The sequence below is a fragment of the Protopterus annectens genome, chromosome 1.part1 (genome assembly GCF_019279795.1).
Source record: "Protopterus annectens isolate FY-2018-M chromosome 1.part1, PAN1.0, whole genome shotgun sequence".
Lineage (NCBI taxonomy): Eukaryota > Metazoa > Chordata > Ceratodontiformes > Protopteridae > Protopterus > Protopterus annectens.
The window spans coordinates 945557166-945569793 of NC_056726.1; the positions used below are offsets into that span (position 1 = coordinate 945557166).

The 12628-nt window shown below is 38.0% G+C and overlaps 1 protein-coding gene across 6 annotated transcripts in view; it reads right to left on the reverse strand.

The window, feature by feature from the left end:
• The window catches only part of ASAP2 (ArfGAP with SH3 domain, ankyrin repeat and PH domain 2), a 2005955-nt gene that overhangs the window by 146594 nt on the left and 1846733 nt on the right, over nucleotides 1–12628 (reverse strand). The window lies entirely within an intron of this gene.

A 12628-nucleotide genomic window follows, 5' to 3' on the forward strand; every position in this document is an offset into this window, starting at 1 on the left:
GAGTATGCAACAAAGTCCAGAAGCTTTAGGATTTTTGCACCGAAGAGCTTTCACAAGTATTTTTATAACCCAAGTAGACTTCAGAGGATTTTTAACTCAAGTATATAGCAAATGCTGGAGGTGTGATGGGATAGACAGATGAAATTGGAAACTTTTTTGGGGGTGGATGTAATGTGTTGGCAGATTTAAAAAATTCCCTGCAGAGTACTTTGTCAGAAATGCTGTGGAACAAATGGTTGTAACTAAGGAAATGGTGGTTTTAAACTTGGATACAGCATTTGAATTGCATAAACACATAATGGTTTACCATGTTTAATGCTACTGGCTGCCAACAACGCCATTACTAGAAAATAGAAATCAACATCTAAACCAACTGTGACTAATGTAGTGAACATCGCAAAGAAAATAAAAATGGAGGTGGGATCTTAAGAAAAGTGAAAGAGCAAAGTTCATAGAAAATAAATGGAACTTGTGAGAAACATACATGTAGAATAATGTTCAGAAGGCAGAATGACAGTTAAGCGAAGGCAAGAACTGAGCAAGTTATGTAATGACAGAGTGAATGAAAACTGTTAAAAAAGAAACATATGTATAATAAATGACAATAAGAATGGGAAGCATTAATAAAGTTTGTTTTCTTTTCTAGCAGTGTACGTGTATTTGTGTTACAATTTAAAATGTGATGACTTAGTAACGATGTTTAAAAAATGTATTTAGATCACTTATATCTGGCATGGGCCTGAGGTTGTTGAACTTTTTTTGTTACTAAAAGAATTTGAAATAATAACCATTTCTGAAATGATGGGACAGCTAAGATTGGTCTTTTTTTAGAAGGTTGATTTCTTCTTTTCTTTTACTGTGATTCTCACAAGGCAAGGGTGACAACTGGGGAAACAGCCAAGTGAAAAGGGAAATCTTGCACTCTCTCAATACTATTGTCTCATTCTGTCTTTGGTAAAAGCCTGGCAAGTAGGTGGGTGGAGTGGTAGTAGTGTCCAACTGTCTTCATACTGGAAGAGTCAGGTAAGACCTGAGTATAGCTGCTGTTGATGACTATTCATACATAGGTGGACCACAGCCACCTTTTCACTGCTGTCAACCTTACCATTTGGAAGGCACAATCCCCCTCCCCCCGAGCATGCAGGTTTATCCCAGACCTTTAAAGGCTTTTCTACTGTGTATCACATCTGAATCACTTCTGGCACTGGCTCCTATTACACTGGACAAGAAGTGTTGAGGTGGATGAAATTTAACGCCAACAAAAGAGAGGTATTTTCTTTCCTTTGACATACTTTTGAGGTATACCTTAATGTCATGGTCGAACATGCAAGGACCCCAGAAAGGAAATATCATAAATGTTACATTTGTGTCCTCAGCAAAATCAGAATCTGAGCCACTTGTGCTAAGAGATAGTAATGTTGGACTCTGCTGCAGCTTTAGATGAACCTTTGGTAGCATTTTATGTTACCCACATCATAAGGTTTAAGATACTAGACAACAGTAGCCAACTGGGACAACAGCCTATTCATAACATGAACAACAGGCAACTGTGCCAGCAAATGATGCACTTCATCAACTAGTTCTGAACAAAATTCAGCTGTATAAGCTAGACAATGTAGCACTCTCGGACAAAACATAGAGAACAGGTAACCTTATATCCCAAGGTAGGCCATCATCCATAACTTCAGGTGGGCAGCACTGTTCTGTGGACCTGAAGCCTTTTTGAGGGCACTTACTGCAAGTAAGACATCCAGATTAGGAGAATTAAACCAAAAATGCCATTATCTATGGGTATAGTGGATTCAGTCAGCTTTCCTGATCACTACAGCCACTGTATCAAAGTGTGCCTAGGCCACAGTGGTTGTCACCTTCAGCATGTCCACCAATAAAAGATTTCCCATGATATCTGACTATCAAATAACCACAATACTGCACCACTCCACTGAAACAAAACTGTGCATTTGGTATTGTTTGTACTATATATATATATATATATATATATATATATATATACACACACACACACACACACACACACACACACACGCGTGCAGACAGTGATATCGTCTGGGTATTCTTACTTTACATAATTCTACATATGCCACATTACTGTATATAACGTGTCCACCTCAGAATTGTTAAGAATACTTTGCTTTAGGGCCTACTAGTATGTTTGCATTCAGTTTGAAAATACTGTGCTTACTGTGCACCTGTCTGTTGGTACTTACTGTAAAATGTCACTGCCTGGTTTAGTTCAACACTTAAAAAGGCCTTTTGATCCACTGGGGAGGGGAGTTGGACAAAAGATCTTTTGACCAACCCACCTCCCCAGTTAATAAAGCAAAATAAATAAATAAGCAAACTACTGGGTAGACTGAAAGGGTTTCTACAGCATACTTTGTGGGGAGGACTCTGGACAGTGAACCATCCCCCTCCAAGTTTTACAATTTCTAAAATTTCCCTAAATGTGAGGGCTTTTGGGCAGATGCTAAGGAATCTCTGTCCTCCACATCATCAACACCTGCTATGAAGAAGTCAATGCATTTCCTCTTGCATGCCACATTCTTTGGCATCTTTGAGTAGGAGTCTGAAGAGAAAGAAGGCATGTATAGAGGCTAATGTCATACAAGAAGGCGGTAAGAGCACATGGCTCTCTGTCTTGCTGCAGGACTTGGCACACTGGTATCAACACAGAGTGTCCAAGCATCAACCATAATATCAAGGTGCCAGGCCCAAGCACTGGGGCCAAGTGACTCATCAGCATCACAACAACAACTATACTGCAAAACACCAGTAACAATGGTACATTCAACACTACAGCCACCGAGGCTGAAGTAAGACAGTATCAACAAGGGCATGCACATACAGGGATCAACACCACAAGAGCCAATAATGGTAACCTCAAAACTGGTGTCATGAACAGAGGAGCTGACCACCTACTGTCACCATTGTACTACAACTGAGCTAACTTTCATTCTAACCAATGGTTTAACATTTCAGTTAACAGTATGGCAGTTAGCACAGAGGAATAAGGCTATGATTGCTAATTGGCTGCTTTCTGTATTCCAGGATTTTACTCCCTCTGCCTCCATATGCCTACTGAGTAAGTCACTTATCCATGCAGTGCTCTAAGGCAACTGGGAAATTAGGCTACACTCCACAGCAATCTCCTGGATCACACATTTAGTAAATACCTATGCGCCTAGTGGCCATCTAATAATTACCTCATCATCAATCACCTATAATGCTCTGTTCCATTTTATGTTGCTTCAACCATAAGGTTAGGTATATTTTCCAACCTTTCACCATGCATGACTCCCATGATACATTTCTGTCTATTGTAATTTCCACCCAATAGATACGCTTCACTCCAGCTCTCTCTCTTCTATGTAATGTTTTTTTAAATAAGAAACATTTTTATTGAATTATCACTTACAACATAGGCAATCATATATTTATATAAATGAAAAAAACATACTGGTATATTTTCAGTTGCAAACGTACATTCCTTAAAATCACTACAGTCACTGTCAGTTGAACAGTACATAGCCCATTCAATTCCTGCCTTCACTTAAACCTCATTCTTTCTCCAAAACACTATTCTGCATGTATTCTTCCTACAATGCCCATTTTTTTTTTTTTAAACAAGAAATATATTTATTAAATTACCACTTATCACTTATAACATAGGCAATCATACATTTGTATAAATGAAAACAAATCATATTGACATATTTTTGTTGCACCCATTATACATCACTTATAATCTATGCAGTCATTGTCAGTTAAAGATTAGATAGCTCATCCAAATCCTGCCTTCTTTTAAACCCTATTCCTCCTCTAAAATGTTATTCTGCATGTATTGTTCCCATAATTACCATTTTTCTATGTAATTTGCTCCTACCCTTTTCTAAAGATCCCATTTCCAGTTGTCTTATCTCTGTTACTATATTCACTACTTCTAGTAGAGTTGGTTTAGACTTTGATTTTCATTTTCTGGTAACTGCTTTTTTGGCAGCCACCATAATTAGATCAGCAAGGCTCTACTATGTCTAGGCAATTCCAACTTTGTATCATAGCTCAAAAAATAATTTCCTTAGTTATACCAATTTGCTCACCCTCTATTTCTGACAGAGTAGTCTGTAGGGAATTTTTAAAGTCTGCCAACTCATTACGCTCCCAGTAAATAAGTTCCCAATTACCCCTCTCTTCCCCATAACACCTCCAGCATTTGCTAGCTACTTGAGGAAAAATTCTTTGTATACTTGGGGTACAAAAATACCTATGTAAACACTTCCAATCAAGGATCCTAAATCTTCTAGACTTTGTCGCAAATTTGTGAAACATGAACATATAACCCCATTGTTTCTTTGTGAATTGCTGATCCAATCTCTCCTCCCAATGTTTTTTTTTAACTCCTCTGATTGATTCTTATAGTTATCATGCAATATTTTATATGCTATACTAATTATCCCTTTTTTAACAGCAGCTTCTGTTCTAGATTCTGCTAAAACCCCCTACCAGTTCATACATTCATAGATGTTTACTAGGCTAACGGCCATAAGGGCCTTTTTAAGCCTAGACATGCATCCCAAATCTCTAACAAGTTCTGATGCTCTTGATAATTGTAAGCATGGAATTGGGAGATGAAACATTTGCAAGCAGGGGCCTGGGAAATGAACCATTAAAAGGTTGCCTGTGTCCATTAGAGAAACAGGTGCTAAACCAGGTATGAATTTCCTGTTCCCCATCCAATTGTCCAAGCTGCACTTGAACTGGGTTAGGGAGGAACTTTGCTTCACATGGATGGGGAGCCTGTTCCAGAGACGGGCTAGTCTCTGGGATGCAGATCTGTCCCTCCAGCAGGTCCTATTTATACCACAGGCAAGGTTTAAGTCTTTAGAAGGAGTAATTCTGATGCTGTCTGTTCTGCTGGTCTTTCACTTCAGATCCCCCAATTTCTTTCTCTCTGCCTATACTCTGATATCAAGCCTTGACAGGTAAGGCAATCTCTAGCCTGCAGTCGAAATAAATTCTTGGCCTCTTTCCATTCTATTACCTTTCCCTTTCTAATTATTTGCTCCAAATTCTTTGGTTCCTTTGTTAATTTTCTAAAATAAATTCCAGTTCCCTCTTGCCTGTTGTCTGTAGCCCTAATTACAGTCACCCCTATCTGCAGAATTTCTTTTCTCCATTCCCGTGTTGGCCTAGTTCTTAGAATACGTTCTACTACTTTATGAATATAATATTAAGTATGGTTACTTCTATTCTCCTTAAGGATCTGCATCCATAATCCCAGTCTCTTCTTGTTTCTTGAGTTTTCCCCGTTTCATCAACCTTCTACTTTGAATTATAGCTTTCTGCTTGTGCTATGTATAGGAGCCTTAACTGTGTAGCTCTTAAATACACCTTCAAATCAGTTAATCCCAAACCACCTTGTTCTATTGGAAGAATTTGCTTATCTCACTTGACACTTGCTGTCTTCCCCTCCCAGACAAAATCCTTCAGCTCTTTATTAATTGCTATCCACAACTTTTCATCTGGTTGATAAAAATATGCCTGATGTGTGTATTAAACTAAAGGGACTAAAAACATTTTAACTGCATGTATCTCAGTTTTTCTATTACCTTTTGTTTAGTCTCTTCACACATGTCCTTAGCTAACCCAGCATAATCTTTTTTAATCCATACTCATCTAGGTATTTCATGTTATCATGCTCCCATAAATATGGATATTGCTGAACCAATTTGTGTCTGGTACATAGTTTGCAGTTATTTGCTTTGTTTTAGCTTCATTAATGTTGTATTCTGAAAAGATCTGAAACTGTCCCAAAATGTTCCAAAGCAAGCAGTGAAATATTTTTATCTGGTTTTATCAGTTATAAAACAATATCATCTGCAAGTAAAGCTAGCTTCTCTTGACTACCATACCAATTATATCCTTGAATTTACGAGTCCCTTATTTTCTTTGCCAATGGTTCTAAATATAAACCAAATAACAAAGGGGAAAGAGGACACCCTTGCCTGGTTCCTCTGCTCAAACATTAATTATCAGAGAGGAACCCACCAACTTTAATGTACACCTTTAATCCTTCTTATATCACGAACCAACAACAACAGTAGTATTTTCTTACATTCTGCTTCACTGTGGATCTTCATTGTTCTGTCAATGTTGTCAAATGTTTGCTTCTCCTCCACAAAACCACAGTGATCCATATCTATCAATTTTGACATTGTCTTTGCCATTCTTTAAGCCATTACAAACACAAACACTTTATAATCATGGCTTAGAATTTAAATTGGCCTATATGAAGCTGGATCTGAAGGGTCTTTACCTTCTTTAGGGATTACAGCCACTACCACTTTCTTACAGGATGTTGGTGCTTCTCCTCCTCTTATAATACTATTATGCAAAACCTATCAGTTTTTTTCTATCTTGGCTTCCAAACTTCCACAGGAATACCATCTATACCTACGGCCTTTCCTATAGATTGGTTATACATCACCATTTTTATCTCATCTCTTCCTATCCTGATAGTAATTGAGCCTCATCTACCTCTAACATTGGCATATTTAATTCTTCCATAAACATTTCTGTTTTTACCTTTTCTTGATTTCCATATTTCTCTGCTTTATACAGATTTTCATAAAATTTCTGAAATACTTCTGTTACCTCTATGGGCTCACTTGCTATCTTCCTTGTTACAGGCTCCCCAACCCTTTCTACTTTCTGTTCCCTGAGTCACTGTGCTAAAAGTTTTTAGGCTCTGGAGTTATTATCAGAAAACAGTTTTTAGGCTCTGGAGTTATTATCAGAAAACAGTTGCTTAACAGCAGTCTTCCTAAATTCATGCATATTGTCAAGGTAATCCCATATTTTCTGTTTAGCATTATGCAATTGCTCTTTTTCTTTTTTTGTGAAATACCCCTATTCTGCAATACTTTAAACCTTTGTCACTCCTTGTTACTTCTTAACCATATCTTTTTTAGTTTTACTTCCACCCTATTTTTAAATTCCATTTTAATTTTATCCCACTCCCTAGCTATATTTTCAGAAGAAATTTCTATCTTCTCTAATAACTCCTGAATAATTCTACCACCCATTCCTTAAATTCCTCTCTTTTCAACAGTAAGGTGGGAAACCACTAGTGTTTCATTTTTATTTCATTACCTTGAATTTTATTTTAGTTATTATTGACGCAAAATTAAATGCACATGTTCCTGTGAAATATAAGTTCTGTCTAGCCTAGCCCAGGTTTTGTATCTTGGGGAGCGATATGTAAATTCACTCTGAACTCCTATTACTGAATTCACATCTTCCATGCCAAATATTTTCATAAATTTCTTAAAAAATCTACCCTTTTTTGTTTTATTTTCCTGTCCCCCCAACACATCCTCACTGCTGCAAATCAAATTCCAGTAATATTTCCTGCTGAAAGCTGATTATTTTTTCCAGATTTTTTTAAATACTTGCCAGTCTAATCCTCTGCCCTTGACAGTACCCCATTATTACTACAAATCTACCATTGTTATCTTTTTATCATCTTTTATCTCTATTAGAGCTTCTCATGCAACTAATATAAATACTCCCCTTTTCCTTTGTCCCAGATACTCTGTTGATAAACCATCCTGAAAACCTTTCTTTATCAAATTCATATGCTCAGTTAGTTCCAAATGTCTCTCCTGTAGCATAGCTATTTGCACTCTAAATTTTAAAATATACTTCACTACTCTGTCTTTTTGTATATATCTGTGAGACCATTTATATTTAAAGATAATACAGAAAGTGTTGTCATTATGTTATAAAGTTATTTCCATCTGTTATGTGTAACAACTTTTTTTTTTTAATTTCTAGTTTCAGATTTTGTGTTGCATGCATACACTGTTTGACAAGTTAATCTTGTATACAATTGCTTCTTATCATATGCATTCGAACATATGTTACATCTTACAAAAGAGAAGTTAGGCACTTACCATAATGTTTCATCTGTGTTGTCCATTTTCATTTTTCCTCAATGTATAAGTTTGGATCAGACTCAGCCGTTACTCTAACTTGTGGCCACCAACAAACTCTTGAGCTCCTGGTTTTGGTAGGGGGAGATTCAATTTAGTGTAGACAAATGAGATGCAATCTGTCAACCATCTGGCTATAGTTACCTCTGTGAGTGATTCATCCATTTTGCGATGTGCAAAGAAAACAAAGAGCTGGTCTGTCTTTCTAATTTTTTTTTCATGCAGATAGAACCACAATTGTCTATGAATATCCAGTAAGTGCAGCATATATTCTCCTTTATTTATAAAATGCATGAAGAATACTGGCAGGTTAATGGTTTGGTTAATGTTGGATTCTGACACCACCTTAGGTAGGAAGGAAGCACTGGTATGTAAGGTGACCCCATCCTTGTGGAAAATCAAATATGGGGGCTCAGAAGATAATGCTTGAAGTTCTGAAATTCTTCCAGCAGATGTAATTGCAACTAAAAAGATAGTCTTCCAGGTTAAGAATGTTAGATCATATTTAGCTGCATGTTCAAAGTGAGACTGTGTCAAGGCTTGCAGTACCAACTTTAAATCCCATGGTGGTATAGGATCTTGGTAAGGAGGCCTAAGTAGAACAGCACCTTTCAAAAATGCTTTGCATAGTTTAGAGGAAGCTATGGAAGAATTCTGAAACCCCACATGGAAATTCAAAATGGCTGTGAGTTGGACTTTAACAGTCGATGAACTAGCACCCTCATTAAACAAACACACTAAAAATTCAAGAACAGAAAGTACTGAGGATGAGAAAGGTTCTACTTGATTCTGCTCTGCCCAATAAACAAATCTTCTCCATTTACTTCTGTAGAGTTTTCTCAAGGAGGGTTTATCAGAAGATAACAGAATGGAACAGAAAGATAAAGAGAGCATAGGTTGCCTGGCTTTGGAGAAACCATGCAGTCAGTTTGAGGTTTGAGATGTCAGGGTGAAGGATGACCATCAGGTGAAACAGAAGGTCTGGAGTCAGATCCAGAATCCAAGATCAGGAAAGAAGATGAGGCCAAAGGAAGGGCAACCTCTTCAACCTGGCTGCTTTCTGCAGGAATTTGGGAATTAAAGGAGCCAGAGGATAAGCATATAGAAGACCAGAGAGGCTAATCGTGGAGTAGAGCATCCCTCACTGACTCCCCCAGAAGGGGGAATAGGGCAAAGAAGCTGCTGCACTTGTTGTTTAGGGGGGATGCAAAGAGATTACAGCAAGGCTGTCCCACTGATGGAAAACCATGTCCATCACCTTTTTGCTGCAAGACCACTTGTCAGGTAGTAAGATGGACCTGCTCAGTTTGTCTGCTATCACTTTGGACTACCCTGGAATATGCATTGCACTTAGAAAGTGGTTGGAAGAAATCTCCCATTGCCACAACCTCAGAGTTTCTCGACACAGCTGGTATGATCTGGTTCCCCCTTGTTTGTTTATGTATTAAACAACAGACATGTTGTCTGTTTGGACTGCAGTCATTTTAAGAGGGAGAGAGTTTTGGAATGTTTGCAGCACCAAAAGCACTGTTCTCATTTCCAGGACACTGATATGCAAGTTGAACTCCTTGGGGGACCAAGTGCCTTGGACTGTCTTCTCCAGAAAATGCCCCCCCCCCAATCCGGGAAGCATCTGTGGTCAATTTGGCCTTGGGTTAAGGAAGAATGGCAGGTATGCCTAGTAACAGTTGTGACTGCATCCACCAGGAAACATACCGCTTGCATACCTGAGTTATTTTTATCTTCATCGACACAAGTTGAGAGGGAATTGGCTGTTGTGTTTGTAGTATCCATTGAATTCTCATGTGATATCTTGCTAAAGGAACTAAAGTCTATTGCCGCTGACATTATAGATGAGGTGGTCTCCCAAGATAACTGCACACTGAGTAACAGCTTGACTCAAGCTCTCCCAATGTGAAAACAGAAACTTAGCAAAGAAGGCCAGTAGACTTTTGTGTTTATGGGTAAATTTCAGTAACTGGCTAGTAAGTGTCCTGCAAGGATGCAAGTAAAAAAAATCAGCTACAAAATGTGAGGAAGAATCACTGACTGGGAAAAGTTCTGCAGTTGTTCAGCAAAAAGCAATGCAACCTCCAGACATGACTTCCAGTAAACTACAGAAAGATATATGACAGCTGCACACAGACCTGGTTAAAATAAATGAAACAATAATGGAGTATATCAACACAAATGACAAAAGACTGGAAAAAATGGAAGCATCTTTAAGTAGATATTCAGATGAGGCGATAAAGATGCAAAACCCAGAGGCTGAAATGAAAAAAAGGTTGGCTGAACATGAGACTGCTCAGGAAGAGATGTTTAAAAATATAACAGAATTAAGAGGACAGAGCACGTAGAGAAAAAAATGAGATTTTCAGCTATACCAGAGAAGCTGGAAGGAATATACTGTATTAATTTTATGAAAGCACAAATAAGCAACTGGACTGGTATTCCACCCCAGGAGTTGTTAGTTAAAAGGGCACATCATGTGTATGCTCCAAACCTGGCTATGAGAAAGCAACCTACACCTTTAATAGTAAAGATGCAATCCTAACAGCAGGAGATGATTCTGACAAAACTGCGTCAGAATGACAAAATACTAAAAGTGGGAGACAGCAGAGTGTTTGTGGAGAATGATTATACACCACGCAGAAGAGGGTTAAATTCATTTCATTATTCAGGGAATGTCGAAATGCAGGTGTGAGATTCAACCTACTCTACCCAGCTGTCTTCGGTGTATTCTTCCATGGAGGGGCACAATCATTTTTGATGAATTACATGCTATGGAATAAATACAAAAGTTTGTCCAACAAAAAGTAAAATGTGAAAAAGAAGGAGATTCTTCTTTTTGTTCTTCTTCTTATAAAGACCACAGGGAGACTATCTGTGAAACCTGTTCCACTGTTTCAATGGAAAATGTTGGAGAGAAGGAACAGAGCACAAGAGCTGAATAGAAGAATCAAGAGTACATTAGAAATGAAGCAGATACAGGAGCTGGGAGATGAAGATGAACAATAATAAAACCAGTAACAATGTGGGATTCAAATGCAATGACTATTTGTGAAATATGGCAGAAGAAGAAAATCTGGAAATATTGGACATTTTCAAAATTTGTTGGACTTGTGGAGGACTCTATGCCCTACTTCCTGTCATTAATATTCAGAAAAATGTTTGGGGGAGGGGAAAAGAGGGGAGAAAATTAACTGTAGATAAAGAAAACATTTTTCTTAATAGTACTATTTTTGTGGTGTATGGTTTTCTTTGCATGCTATAAAGTTGTTTTCTCAGTTATTTTTAAGTGTAATGGAGACTGTAAATAGGTGCCACTGTTCTTTTTTTTTCTTTCTTTCTTTCTTTCTCCCTTCTCCCTATCTTCCTGTTCAATTTTAAGAAATATAGGCATTGCAATGTAAAAAAAAAAAGCCTGGTTAAAAGAGCATGGCAAAAGAAAAACAAATGTACTTTTTCTCATGCTTGCATGGGGAAATGACTGGATTAACGACCTTAGAGATTGATGTAGTAACAAGTTTTAAGAGAAAGCAAGTAAATGAAAAAGAATATTGGATATTATGAGGCTTCTTTTTCTAGCAAATGAATGCATGCTTAATAGCAATTCTGTATCTGGCACTCATGTCTCCATGGAAACAATCTGATAATGAGAAATTGGGTATCTGGTTTTCATGTCTCCATGGCGACAATCTAATAATAAGAAATCGGTTACTGTCTGGTGGGGAGTGATTGGCTGGGGGGGGGGACTGGCTAGGAGATAATATTCTCTGAAAGCATTCAGGGGTTTTCCCAGCTGGGAGAGCTGTAAAGATAAGACAAAAGCAGTTAGCACTTACTAGAAGCACAGGCTAGACTAGACGTGTCCAACCTGCGGCCCTCAGAGCTCTTCCATGCGGCTCCCAACCTTTAACTGCAACATCAATATACGCATGCCCCAAAACACTTTTTTTGTTTTGTGTTTTTCACGCCCATGACCTATAACTCTGCTGGTGTGTGCATGCACCAAAGCACCATTCTAGTTTTGATTTTTTTGTGCCAAAGAAAGATCTGTGTGTTCCTGCCATTATTTCATGCCATGTGTGTTCTCGCTGAAGAGGGACTCGTGTATGGATTTGCCGTCATTGTCTTTGAAAGGGACAGCACTTACCTGTGTTAATAGGTAAGTACGGAGGGAGTGAATGAGTGAGTACATGCATGAAAGCAGAATGTTTGTGCATGTGAAAGAAGAGTGTGTGTGTGTATGTGTGCATGACAGAGAGAGACACATGCACAAAGAGGCTAATGACGATCAGTCTACCTACTGAACACAAATAAGTTAGCTCACAAATATATCGTACATTAAAAGTACACTTTCATTAAATTGTGGCTTTCCTGACAGAGAGAGTGTTGTATTGAATATGAAATCATACCTCTCAACTGTAGGGATTTTCGCTTCATCTTCCAATTTGTGTCTTTTGCTTAGGAAATAAACTTGGTCATCCAAGGTAATGCAGTTCCAGGGAGTAAGAATGAGACAGCAGCCTAGGGTTAATGGGTCAGTAGTGGATTGACTTTGTGGGAATGTAGCACATAAAGTTGAATTGTTTTTTCTGACAAACAAAAAAGTA